The following is a 15,132-nucleotide window of genomic DNA, read 5'->3' on the forward strand; positions in this document are numbered from 1 at the left end:
CCATGGAACATATCATCTTGGAACTCATAAACAACGACATTGGTAACTTCCAAACTTTGGACCCCACCCAGTTTGGGTTTGTGAAAAGCAGATCATGCCTTCTGAACCTGATTGACTTCTTTGAGGCAGTCACCAAAGCTGTAGACGAGTGTAAGGTGATTCACACAGCCTATCTTGGCCTCGCCAAGGCTTTCAACACCATCCCCCATTCTGGAATTATAGCTAAACTCACTAAACTATGTATAAATCCCTACGTCACAAGATCGGTTGCCAACTGGCTCACTGACAGAAACCACACTGCAAAAGTTGCAGACTCCAAATCTGACTTCAAACTAGTGACAAGTGGAGTACCACAGGGTTCAGTCCTGTGACCTCTCCTGTTTGGTATCTACTTCTCTAAAGTACAGGCTAACACAGAAGGCCTCTGGCTAATGAAGTTCACAGATGACTGCAAACTAGGAGCCATAGTCGAGTCCCCAAATGATGTGGACATCCTACAGAAGGGCCTCACTGAGACAGATGCCTGGTGTCAGAGGCATGGCCTCAAGGTCAATGCCAAAAAGTGCATTGTCATCCCCTTTTGTAAAAACTCTGTACTCATGAACTACCACATAAATGGCAGTCTACATAATGCCAAATGTGTGATAAGAGACTTTGGGACCCAGGTGAATAGTAGTCTCTCCTTTGATAATTACATCGCCACAGTAGTCAGGAAATCCTTCTATGTGGCACACCTCATCACAAAAGGGTTCTCATTCAGAAAAAAGAGGTCATTGTTCCTCTCTACTCGGCACTCATTAGACCCATTATAGAGTACAATGCCCCTTTTAGAATGTACCTCACAAGACATCTGCAGCAGCTGGAAAGGCCACAGAAGTACCTCTCAAAGAGGATTACTGGCCTCAAATAGCTGTCCTACACTGACCATCTCAAAAAACCCCAGCTTTACTCTGCAGCATATCGCCTACTCCAAGGAGATCTCTGCCTAACATATAAAGCTATTTTAAACCTAGAGCTGTTGGACATGCTACACCTAAAGAAATCCCAATCCCTCTCTAGGGACGTAAACCTTGTCAGCACAATGAACAGAACATGCTGGAGAGATAGATTCCTGTCCCAGAAACTTCCTATACTCTAGAACAAGTTACCCATCTATGTCAAGCAAAGTTCCTCATTAGCACTCTTCAAGAAAAATCTTGATGAGTGGATGGGAAATAGGAAATAAATCCCAGGGATCACTTCTGTGGCTCTGCTTGACAGGGCCACAGGAAATTAACTTTCTTGGGTGGCGTAAGCCAGGGAACCTTGTTGGCTAGGCTTACCTAGACCCTTGGGCTGGTAGCCTAGTATCTACCTATGAATCTATAAATATCCAGTAGATTTTGTTTGGGTTTTGTTTAGGTGGGTTAATTGTCAAGTTATAATGAACATTGTGTGTATTTGTTTATACATGCTGTGTGTTATTATATATTATTAATGTTATCATACCTTTTTGGGATGAGTTTTCCTTATTAGTGGAGCTGCTTGGAAGGTGTCCATTGAATTATGCTTGGTAGGAAATGCGCATTTTACAGTGTACTACTTTACAGGAGGTGTTTTAAGCTGTGCATTGTCTAAAGTTGTTGTCTGCACCAGTTGGGTAAATGGCAGTCGGGAATTTGCGGTTTCAGTTTTTTGACATTTTGGCCATGTGATGTCAGTGTTTTAAAAGTCGATCATATGGCATCTCGGTCTACTAAAGTTTTATAAATATATATATATATATATATATATATATATATATATATATAATACATGTGTAGGGGAATAGGGGTGTTGTAAGATATTGGGGAAAACCCAAAACATGTTTTTTTGTGGAAGACATTGGACATTTGATAAGTAACTGTGAGAAAAGAAAATGTTATATTTGTGGGAAAATGGGACATGATGCAAAAATGTGAATTGAAATGTTATAAGTGTAACAAAATTGGACATTTATGGATGGATTGCAAAAATGAAAACAGCAGTAAGGAAAAAATAAAGAAAAGAAAATGAACAAAAGAAAAAAATTTAGAAGTAGTAGAAATAGAAGAAAAAATAAATGATAAAAATTAATAAGGACGACATACAAGAAGGTTCTGAAATAAGTGATGAAAAAGACAAATTAGGAGATAGTAAAAGGAAGAAAAAAGAATTATATTGGTAAAAGGGTAAAAGACAGAAAAAGAAAATTTAAAGGGATAAGTACAAAAGAAAAAAAAAGGAAATGGATGAAAAAGAATACCCAAAGCTAAAGACTGGTGCTTGGTATGATGGTTAAGGTGTTTGACTCACAGATACACCTTTAAGAAGGAAATTAGTTAGGCTTAGAATGGCCTATTAAGAAAATCAGCCTAGTAATTAACGGTGAATTTATGATGAATCTAAGGAAAAGGGGAAATGAAATTTTTAGAGTGCTTCCTGTAAATGTGAAAAGTATTAAGAATATAGTAAGAAGAATATGAACATTGGAGTGTTGTAATATATGTGATACAGATGTAACTATACTAGAAGATGCAATATTTTTAACAAATGAAGAAAGATTATAAACCGGGATATTATGTAGAGGGAAGACAATCTGGAATTTGGGAAATTAGAGATGTTCTAGAATGGGCCTACTTTGAAACATCTAAAACCCATAAACCCCCTCCACATATAATGACACCAAACTACCAAACACACTTTTTACTACATTTCAGCAGGGGGGACAAGCCCCCCTGCACCTCCCATGTGCCCCCCCTAAATTAAATATACCAACTCCAAGATTGCATTACAGTGGGAAAAAGTTAATTTCCCAACCCCATTCTATCAAGCCCCCCCTGCAGAAATGTAGTAAAAAGTGTGTTTGGTAGTTTGGTATCATTATATGTCATTATATGTAGAGGAGATGTTATTTTCATGTGATTTGTACTGTTAGATGTTATGAAATTTGATGTTATGGGTTTTAGATGTTCTGGTCTCAATGTTATGAAATTAGATGTTATGGGTTTTAGATGTTTTGAAGGGGACCCTCTAGAATAGCTATATTCTGTAGAAATACAGCAATGATATTAGATGTAATTTTACCAAAAATGGGAAGAGTAACCATTGTAGAATTAAAGTATATAGGATTAAAGCATTATATGTTTATACTAACTGTAAAGAAAGGGAAAGCTTATTTCATTACATTTTAGACTGTGTAGTGATAAATATGATTATGATAATAACAGGAGACTTTAATTGTGATTTAAGAGGAAAGCATAAAGAGAAAGGAAATGATATAAAAAATGTTAGAAATTATAAGATGCATTAAGCTAAACGTTGGGGCAAAAATTCCTGGACTTACGCAAAAAGGGTATGTCTAGAACTGAAATGGATGATTTTATAAAATTGGAAGTTTGGGAAAATGAACAGAACTTTACAGGAGAGAATTAGGGAGCATGTTGCAGCCATAAGGAATTTGGATGTCAGAAATGCACTAGTGAAACATGCAGCTTAGACGGATAATTGAATTACATGCTGACAAACATCATAGCCTCAATGGGAAGGTGCCCTTAAGACCTTTTCTTAAGGCTCGTAACTAGTTTAAATAAGTTTCAGTTGCTTGTTGGGATTAATTGAATATTACATCATGTGATCATATGGGTGTATATAATGGATTTGCTTTAATTTAGTATTGTGAATGGTCTGAAGAAGTGCTCTATTGAGTACAAAAGTGCTTACTGAAATAAACTTGTTTTCTACTTTTTTATTCCCTGCAGTGGATGGTCTGGTGTGCTGCTTTTATAATATGTAGTGGAATATTTAAATTCATATGGAACAAGGAAGATGGAAGAGAATTAAAAAAACTGGAGACCAGTACTATTGAATAATAATGACTCTTAAGATCTTTATGAAAATAATACAAAAGAGATTTGAAACTAAAATGGAAAATATTACGGAAGATAACATATGTAGTATAAAGAGCAAAAGTTGTCAAGAATTATTAATGATAGAGAAATTGTGAATGATATGAATAGAAAAGAAGAAGCAAAACTCATGACAGGAAATCTTAATAAGGCATTTACCAAAATTGATGGGAAATCTTATGGGTAATAAAAGAATATAAGTGAGAAAGTTAGGAAATTATGTAGGTCAGCATATAGTAATAATAAACTAAAATACTTGTAAATGGCTGGATAAGCCAAGAGGTACATATGAAGAGTGATATAAGATAGGGATATCCAATGAGTTGCATACTTTTTGCATTACTTATGAATGTGAAAGCATGTGAAATATATTACAAAATGAAGGAGGTGGGTTATATAGCACCTAAAGTATTAAGAATTCTAGTTCTGTTAACATATGCAGATGACATTATAATAATTGCAACAAACAAAATTTGGATAAAAGAAATAATAATTGGCACATGTGAGTATCTAGAGATGATAGGGGTGGCTTTAAATGAAGAGGAAAGTAAAGGTTTAGGTGATGTAATAAAGATTGGGGTATATATTTTACAATGAATGAAATTTCTGTGTTAGAAATAAAATTTGGGAATAAAGATATAAGTAGAATTCACTGGGAAAACAATAGAAGAAATAAAGCAAATGTGTCGTTTCTGGAGAACATAGGTTCATAGGTTCATAGGTTGGTACTAGGCTATCGGCCCTAGGGCCTATACAAGCCTAGCCATAACAATTCCTCAGCTATTTCTTCCCACACTATTTACTTCCCCTGACTCCTGTCTAACAGGGTGGACTGACGTAATCCCCGGGGTGAATTTCCTTTCTCCCATTCAATCGTCAAGGTTCCTTTTGAAGAGGGCCAAAGAGGCGCTCTGCTTGACATGTATGGGCAGTCTATTCCAAATCTGGGGAATCTCTGGGTCAGGAACCTATCCCTCCACCATGTTTTTTTATTGTGATGACAAGGGTTAGATCCCTGGAGTGTGTAGCTCTGAGGGATTGGGATTTCTTTAAGTGTAGCATGTCCAACAGCTCTGGGATCGACATGACCTTGTATATTAAGCAGAGATTGCCTCTGAGTAGACGATATGCGACAGAGTATAGCTGGAGTTTTTTAAGGCGGTCAGCATAGGGCATCTGCTTTAGGCCTGTGATTCTTTTAGTGAGGTATTTCTGCGGCCTTTCCAGTTGTTGCAGATGCCTTGAGAGGTACATACCAAATGGGGCGTTGTATTCTATAATGGGTCTAATGAGGGATGATTACAGTGGGACAATGACCTCCTTTTTTCTGGATGAAAAGCCCTTAGTGATGAGGTGTGCTACATAGAAGGATTTCCTGACTGTTGTGGCGATGTCGTTATCGAAGGTGAGACCACTGTCCACCTGTGTCCCTTAAGTCTCTTATCACACTTTCGGTGTTTAGTGTACTGCCACCTATGTGGTAATTCACAGGTACATGTTTTTTCCCAAAGGGGATAACTATACATTTCTTGGCATTGAGCTTGAGCCCATGGCTCTGGCACCAAGCATCTGTTTCTGTAAGGCCCTTTTGTAGAGTATCCACATCATTTGGGGATTCAATAATGGCTCCCAGTTTGCAGTCATCTGTGAACTTTGTTAGCCAGAGTCCTTTAGTGTTGGCCTGTACTTCAGAGAAGTAGATGCCAAACAACAGCAGTCCCAGGACTGAACCCCGAGTTACTTCACTTGTCACTTGTCTGGAGCTGGATTCGGAGTCAGCTACTTTTACAGTGTGGGTTCTGTCAGTAAGCCAGTTGGCAACCCATCAAGTGACGTAGGGATTAATGCTCAGCTTAGTAAGTTTATCTATGATTCCAGAGTGGGGGATGGTGTCAAAGGCCTTGGCGAGGTCCAGATAGGCTGTGTGGACCACCTTACCTTCGTCCACTGCTCTGGAGACTGATTTGAAGAAGTCAGTCAGATTCAGGAGACAAGGTCGGCCCTTTATAGAAGTTATCATTTGGAAAAAAAGCTTATTTGATAAATTCAGCACTGATTGGAAAAATAGCATACTTAGCAAGTGTATTTATGTTGCCAGCAGTATTTGAAAAGGAATTATTACAGATATATATTTTTTCATTTATATGGGTTCTAGACCAAACCCAGTAAAAAGGAGTTTTGTATGTAAATAAAGAAGAAGGAGGTATAGGGATAGTTAACACAGTGTTATATACTGCTTCATTAAACTTTTAAAGTGCTAAAGTGGATAAATAAATAGATGAGAGAGTAGTAATAAAATATATAAATATAAGTATGATAAAGTTTGGGGTATGGTAAAAAATAAAAAAGAGTAAAAGAGAAAAAGAGTGTATAAACAAAGAAATAAAATGTTATCAAGAAAAAATATTTTTGTGGAAAATAAAAACTGATACTATAGAAAAAGATAGTAGAAAATTATGGTATAAGAATGTAATGATTAAGTATTATATAAAACCATGGGAAACCATGGGAAAATCTAACATGAAAAAATTAAAGCAATAAAAGTAAGAAGCAAATGGTGTAATTAGAAAATAGAATGTCAAGATTTATTGTGGAGACTGGTAACAGATAAAATGCCAATAAAAGGAAATATGTCAGGAAGAAGAAACTATGAAACATACATTTTTTGAAATGTAAAAGAATAAACAATTTATGGGGAAAACTATGTAAAGAAGATTTTTTGAAGATATAAAAGAAGTGGATAAAATAAATATGGCTATGATTAAATATGGAGATCATAAGAATAGAAGTAAAAAAATATGTTAAACGAATAGGTAAATGTTATTTTATGTTATAATGGTTATATGAAATGAAAGAATAAATCAAATTATGTTTAATGGTAAATGGATTTTAGCAACAGTATTAAGTAAAATCAGATACTGCGGTGGTGGTACTGTGATAGCGTTGTCGCCTCACAATAAGACGTTGTCCCATTTGATTCTCAGCTAGAGCGTCCTCTGTGTAGAGACATGCGTGAAAGGGCGTACCTTCGTTGATGGTTGTGCGTCAGAGCTGGCAACTCAGCACGTAAAAATCTACTGCCAATCATTAGCGGACCGGAGTTCCACTGTGGCGACCCCTAACCGGGAAAAGCCGAAAGACACAACAACAACATTAAGTAAAATCAGATGGTGGTTATGGAAAAAGGAATGGGGGGGTGGGGGTCTAATATGGATGGTAGGGCTGTCTACACACACACACACACACACACACACACACACACACACACACACACACACACACACACACACACACACACACACACACACACACACACACACACACACACACACACACACACACACACACACACGCATACATATATAAATGCATATATGGATCTACTGATAGGTTCATTGGTATATCCTAGGCTAATGACCACCAGGGCCTTTATAAACATACCCATGCAACCCTGCCTATTTGTGTCTCTATGTATCATAAATGTTAGATAGGAAATTTCTAGAGGTTATGTGGGGGGTATGCTAGTTTGGCCATTAGTGTTTGCTTCTGTCTATCAGTGGCATGGGGTCAAAACTGGGGTGAATTTATGATTTCCTGTGAATTGGTCAAATTTACACTTAAATAGTGCTAGGTATGGACTCTGCTTCACATGGAATCTACTGACATTAAATAAAATTTTAGTAGCTCAACCAATCAACTATTGAAACATTGAGAAAATAATGTTGTGAAAAAAGAAAAGGGCAAAAACCTGACAAGACTAGTATTGCTCTGAGACATAACCTTGGAGGATGCAAATAAAAAAAGAAAACAATGTTTTTTGCATGGAGGCAAGTCCCCCTACACCTACAATATTGGGGAATGTGCCCCACAGCCCCTGCTAGTTAAATATACCACTTCAGATTGCACAATACCAGTGAATGGGCATAGTCTGCAGCCCCAGTAATATAGCAAGCTCATTAAAGAGTCAACAGCTTTCCTGTCAACCAAATTAAGCAGTCGGCTAAACCACCAGTCAATCAATTTCAGTGCTCCCATATACATATATATGAAAATAAGGAACCTCCTACCACTGAGCCCATCTCAGCTTGGATTTGTTAAGGGTGGGTCATGCTTACTCAATCTGGTAGACTTTTTTGAAAAGGTCACTAAAGCAATGGATGAAAGTAAAATGGTACACATCTCCTACCTTGACTTAGCCAAAGTTTTTTTCACAGTCCCCCACTCAGACATAGCAAAATGCTAAGCAAATTAGGAATAAACCACTATGTCACCCGATGGATTACCAACTGATAGGAAGCAAGGAATCAAAATAAGGTAAGTTACCTCCACAAAGAGACTAATCACCATTGGATTTCCCAGGATTTTGTGCTGAGACCTCATCTGTTTGGGATCTACTTCTCTGAAGTAAAAGCCAATACCAAAGTGCTGGGGCTGGCTATGTTTGCAGATGACTGCAAGCTAGGAGTAGTCAACTGAATCCCCATATGACTTATCCATCCTGCAGGATGGTTTGTCCCAAATAAATAACTGGTGCCAAAATCAAAAACTGAAACTAAATGCCAAAAGTGCATTATCATATCCTTTGGGAAGTCATCTACCCCAGGTAACTACCACATTGACAATAAACCCTTAAGAGTTGACCCACTTGTTCAGGATTTGAAAACTTATGTGGATAGTGACTTAACCTTTGACAAACACATGTCCATTGTCATAAGGAAGTCCTTCTATATTGCACTTCTTATAAACAGAGGGATTGTGTCAAGATATAGGGATGTCATTGCCCCCTTTTACTCAGCTCATATTGGCCAATAATTGAGTATAATGCCCCTTTTGGTGTATATCTGTCCAGACACATGCAGCAACTGAAACAACGACAGAGATGTCTTACTATAAGGATACAAGGCCTAAACAATATGTCCTACAAGGACTGACTACAAACCTTCCTTGTCACTATACTCTGTATCATGCAGACTGCTAAGAGGTGGCTTGTGTCTGGCATACAAGACATCGTCTGACCAGATACTGTTGGATTTTCTGCACATAAGAAAAGTCAAATGGCATCAGAAATACTCATCCTAGGGATTTAAACCTCTTCTGTAACATAAACAGAATGGTTTGGATGGACAGGTTTATCTCACAGAGAATGCAGTTTCTCTGTAACACACACCCTATTAATGTAAAACAAAGATCATCCTTGTCCATATTTAAGTAAAATTTTGATATATGTGTGAGAAACAGAACATTTACCCAAGGACTGCCCCCTGTACTACTAATGGATATAAATAGTTCCAAAATACTTTTTCCTATCCATGGATCCCTCTCAAATTATCTATAGTATGATCCCATTTATTATCACTATGGGTAATATATAATTATTGATCATGGAATGGGTAATGAAAATCTAACACCAAATGGTAAAGGTTAATTCAAGCACCAAAAGGCACACTGGCTAGGCTTAAAATAGCTTTACAGGACAGCTTGCTTAGTACTTACCCATGAACTTACACACACACACACACACACACACACACACACACACATATATATATATATATATATATATATATATATATATATATATATATATATGTGTGTGTGTGTGTGTGTGTGTCTGTGTGTGTCTGTGTGTGCATATATATATGGTAGTGGTTTAGATTGCTGAACATTTATAATATTGAAGGTGTTAATGCTGGTAGAATTGATCACAGAATAATTTGATCAACTGACAAATCCCTGTGGATAAGTATCCACTTGGCCAGCATGTTGACCTTTGTCCTTTACCTCCATGGTAGTGCGATCTTGAAGTTGGTATATTTAGTTGATGTGTGTGCGGGTGTGTGTGTGTGTGTGTGTGTGTGTGTGTGTGTGTGTGTGTGTGTGTGTGTGTGTGTGTGTGTGTGTGGCCGCAGCCCCCCACATAGGGGGTGTGGGGGCAAAGTCCCCCACATGGGTGGGTTTTCTTTGCTTCGGTTTAATGTGTTTGTGGGCTTGGGTGAATGACTACTTACCTGTAGTGATGTGTCATTGTTATGAGCAGTTGCTCTTCTGGGATTTTAGGTTTTTTGTCTCGGTCTTTTAAAAGTCGGATAAGTGGGATTTCGGTCTACTGAAGTAGTCCCATATATATGTATACATATGTATATATATATATATATATATATATATATATATATATATATATATATATATATATATATATATATATACATATATATATATACACACACACACACACACACACACACACACACACACACACACACACACACACACACATACATTGGATATAAAAAGTGTACACACCCCTGTTAAAATGCCAGTTTTTTGTGATATAAAAAAATGAGACCACAATAAATCATTTCAAAACTTTTCCCACCTTTAATGTGACCTATAACCTGTACAATTAAATTGAAAAACAAACAAATCTGTTAGGGGAAAAAATATAAAAAATAAAAAACGTGCAATAAGCTGGTTGCATAAGTGTGCACACTCTAATACTTTGTTGAAGCACATTTTGATTTAAATGCAGCATTCAGTCTTCTTGGGTAGGTGTCTGTTAGCATGGCACATCCTGACTTGGCAATATTTGCCCACTCTTTCTTGCAAAAGCACTCCAAATCTGTCAGATTGCGAGGGCATCTCTTGTGTACAGCCCTCTTCAGGTTACCCTACATATTTTCTATTGCATTTAGGTCTGGGTTCTGGCTGGGCTATTTCAAAACTTTAATTTTCTTCTGGTGAAAGCCATTCTTTTCTTGATCTGGATGTGTGCTTGGGGTCATTGTCATGTTAAAAGGTGAAATTCATCTTTATCTTCAGCTTTCTAGCAGATGCCTGAAGGTTTTGGAGCAAAAAAAGTGACTGGTATTTGGAACTGTTTATAATTCCCTCCACCTTGACTAAAGCCCCAGTTCCAGCTGAAGAAAAGCAACCCCAAAGCATGATACTGCCACCACCATGCTTCACCATGGGGATGATGTTTTTTTGGTGACGCAAAGTGTTGCTTTTGTGCCAAACGTACCTTTTGGAATTGTGGCCAAAAAGTTCAGCCTTGGTCTCATCAGATCATAACACATTTTCCCACATGTTTGTGGGAGACATGATGTATTGTTTTGCAAATTTTAGCTGAGCCTGGATGTTATTCTGTTTAAGAAAAGGCTTCTGTCTTGCAACCCTACCCCATAGCCCAGACATATGAAGAATACAGGAGATTGTTGTCACATGTAGTACACAACCAGTACTTGCCAGAAATTCCTGCAGCTCCTTCAGTGTTGCTGTAGGTCTCTTGGCAGCCTTCCTGACCAGTTTTTGTCTTGTCTTTTCATCAATTTTGGAGGGACATCCAGTACTTTGCAACATCACTGTTGTCCCATATTTTCTCCACTTTTTGATGACTCTCTTCACTGTGGTCCATGGTAAATGCTGTGGAAATGTTTTTGTACCCTTCTCCTGACTGATACCTTTCAATAATGAGATCTCTTTGATGCTTTGTAAGCTCTCTGCGAACCATGGCTTTTGCTGTAGCAGGCAACTGAGTAAATGTCAGGAAAATCCTACTAGGACAGGTGAACTTTATTTGGGGTTAATCAGAGTCTCTGATGGCAGGTGTGTACCCAAGAAGACTGAATGTAATTAAATCAAAAGGTGCTTTAACAAAGTATTAGCTTAAGGATGTGCACACTTATGCAACCGGGTTATTGTACATTTTTTTTTTTTTTTTTATATTTTTTCCCCTAACAGATTTGTTTGTTTTTCAATTGAATTGTACAGGTTATAGGTCACATTAAAGGTGGGAAAATTTTTGAAAGGATTTATTGTGGTCTTGTTTTTTTTATATCACAAATATCTGGCATTTTCACAGGGGTGTATGCACTTTTTATATCCACTACACACACACACACACACACACACACACACACATATATATATATATATATATATATATATAGAGAGATAGATAGATAGATAGCTGTAATTTATACTTTGGTCTCTTTTGAAAGTCTTCGTGGTTCTGTGTTTTATTACACTACCTTTAATATAGATTTTGTTGACTTTCACTATTGTGTAATATTCATTTATACTTCACATTTGCTTGTGTTCTAATATTTTAAGTATTTGGTTAGTGGAATGCTTGTATTGTTAGTTTTGTATTTTGTATCAGTTACTTTCAGATATTGCTTTCTTTTTCTATATTTGTTTTCTGTCCTCCATCATTATTTTTATAATTATTTGTATACTGTGTGTATCATGTATTCCGTTTTTTGTTTGTTTAATCATGTGTATTTGCCTATATTTTTCTTCATATTGTTTGTAGCCTGCAGGTACACTGAGTTTGGTCCATTCAGCAATGTGTCACATTTTTGTTAGTATAATTTACAGAGTCATACTTGACATCTAAGTCTTTAGTTTTGTATGTGCTTGCTTTTAATTTTGCTTCTGTCTCTGGTATGAGTTCCCATACTTGTAATAATTCTTTATATTTTGTTCCACTGATATCAATGTTTAGTGTAATATCTTGCCAGAAAAGTTGGTGAATTTCTTTGGAGCGCATGGAGCGTGGTGATTACACTCTGATATTTCAGAAAAGACAAACCAGTTAAAACATACTTTTATATTGTGAGATGCAATCTTAATAACTGTTAAGCACCCTTGCTTCAGTTAAGATCAGGTATCGCACTGGGCAATTAAATTTGCTAGTACTGGCCAGCAAACAACAGAGGCGGAATGCAAACCATACTTTTTTTCTGCCTCCTGTCCTGTCTGCACCACTCTTTCTGTCACTGCTCACTAAATACTTTGGAAACTGACAAAACACAGATAAAGCTCCATGCACAACAAAGAATTATGATTGGGACTCCAAACTCCAATTATATATAACCCTTTATTATGTGCTCTTGACATGGATGCAAAGATTCATTTCTTGAGCTTCGATCTCATAGTGAATCAATTGGCATCCATGTCTCAGACACATAATAAGCCAGTTATAATCAAAGTCCTGATCCTAATCCTCTGTCTTTCTTTTTAATCTGAAGTAAAGGGTGAATTTCTGGGTTTGCAAAATTTGTTCTTTTGTTTAAGATAGTAGGTATTATTTCATTTTGGCATATCAGTCAATACTTATACTGAAAGTATAAGTTGTTTCCACTGGATTCTGTCTTTCTTTTTGCAGGATACAAAGTAATAGTAGTTTTTGTACTGTTTGGAACTGTAGGTAGAAACTTCAATAGAGCAAAAGTGTCTGGCACAGCTTGACAAAGCGCTGTTACACTGAAACATAAAAATGTTTTGTCTAACATCAAGCCTTGCTACAGTTCAGTTTGGGTGCTAATGAAGCATGGAGTCATAGTCATTCTGTGTATATATATATATATATATATATATATATATATATATATATATATATATATATATATATATATATAGATAGATAGATAGATATATACACATACTGAATGGTTGCTAGAACTTTTATTTTTTGGCACTTTCCTGAACCTGTGAAGACACTTTCTTTACTTCAGACTAGGAATGGGGTTTGCCAAATGGGGCATCAGAAAGGGTGCTAAGATAGCTCTGATAATGGTGCTCATTAGGCAAAACACACTGGATGCTGTATCACAGTTTATGCACATGGTCCCACACTTCTGCCTCTTCCCTAACACAGACCACATTGAGCCCCAACAACACAAGCCAACCCAGTGGGCACTACAGCAATCAGACTGTGCCAGAAGATGGCTGTAAGTGTGCATAGTATGACTACTATAGAGGTGATCAAAGGTCAGTGTATCAGGTCCTAACTCCACAAACACAACTAGTCAAATTTGCACTTAGTAGTAGGTCATATATTTGAGAAATAGGCAATGCTGGATTGCTGTTTTTGTGAGATCACTCTCCAAAGTATTGGTGAATTTTCCTTACTCCACTATTGTGTATTTGAGGTGTTAGTACATATAAATATGGGGAATGAGTTCAGAAGGATGTGTCACTTGGAAAAACAATTGTTTTGATGGTGTGGATAGTTTTACATGAGTTCTATTGTTGATCAGTTGTGACCATGAAGTAGTTTTCAAATGATCATATTATAGTCATCCATAGGAGAAGTATACAGAATAGAAGACTGTGCACACCAAATATCAGTTAAGATATAGGTGCTTTTTAAATCTTACTGGTATGAGTAAGGGTGCATATGCCTGCTGTTGTGCTGTTTGCACAGTAGCACTGTGAATGTTTTTTTTTTCAACTTAGACTAGAGTCATACTGTAGACACACGGTGCAGAGCAGGAGCAACTTGGATGTGCTGCTATGTAGAAGTATAAAGTATTCTGCAGGGGTGGAGTTGTGAGGTATACATTGAACATGCCGCAATGCTGTAGACCCCTTACTGACTGCATCATAAAAATGTGTGATGGAAAAACATGAAATTGTGTTTGGTTACACAACACTCAAAGTATAGACAAACGCACAACCCCCCCCACACACACACACACACTGTTACTATCATCAATGTGTATGTGTGTGGTGGCAATCTCACAGATCCTGTCCTTGCTAATGTAGACAGCAAGTACTACACAAGTGCTAGCAGTGTACATCACAAGAAAAGGCTATTCAATTCATTATACTTTGACTTCATGGGTACTAGGCATCATCTGCATTTCCCTGGAATCCTATTCTTTGTGTGTGATATCACTCCGCTCATACAAGTTTCTGTTGGCCCACACTTACTTGCTGGAACAACTTTAGAGCAAATGTGTTCCAGTGAAACTATGATGCATTACAGGTTTATTGCTATAGTTACGCTATCTTTTACAGTTTGTTTATGGCCAGGTGTATACAGCTCTTTATGCATATACCAGGCTACAAATTATACAAAGCTTATTTTAATCTGCCCTGAGTGTGATCATCTCTTTCTCTCTCTCTCTCCCTGGTATATATGTTTTTAGGTGAGCACAGTTCTTTGGGTACTATTTTAATAGCACTGGAAGTGCTGATGAGTCTTCCTGCTTCCTTTTAAGGTAACATAATTTCCATTAGTAGAGAGTGGTGACTGCCTTGTAGCCATGTGCCATGTGTCAGCTTTGGTACTCAGAACAGACAGACATGAACTGTGTTAGCTGTAGTAATCAGGCAGTACCATTTATTTGCACACAGTCTACAACCCATAGACAGACTTGGTATATTGTAACACAGGCCACCGTCAACCCTGGTCTACTGTCTTTTACGAACTATGCTG

This window comes from Protopterus annectens, chromosome 2.part2, assembly GCF_019279795.1.
Source record: "Protopterus annectens isolate FY-2018-M chromosome 2.part2, PAN1.0, whole genome shotgun sequence".
In the NCBI taxonomy this organism is placed as follows: domain Eukaryota; kingdom Metazoa; phylum Chordata; order Ceratodontiformes; family Protopteridae; genus Protopterus; species Protopterus annectens.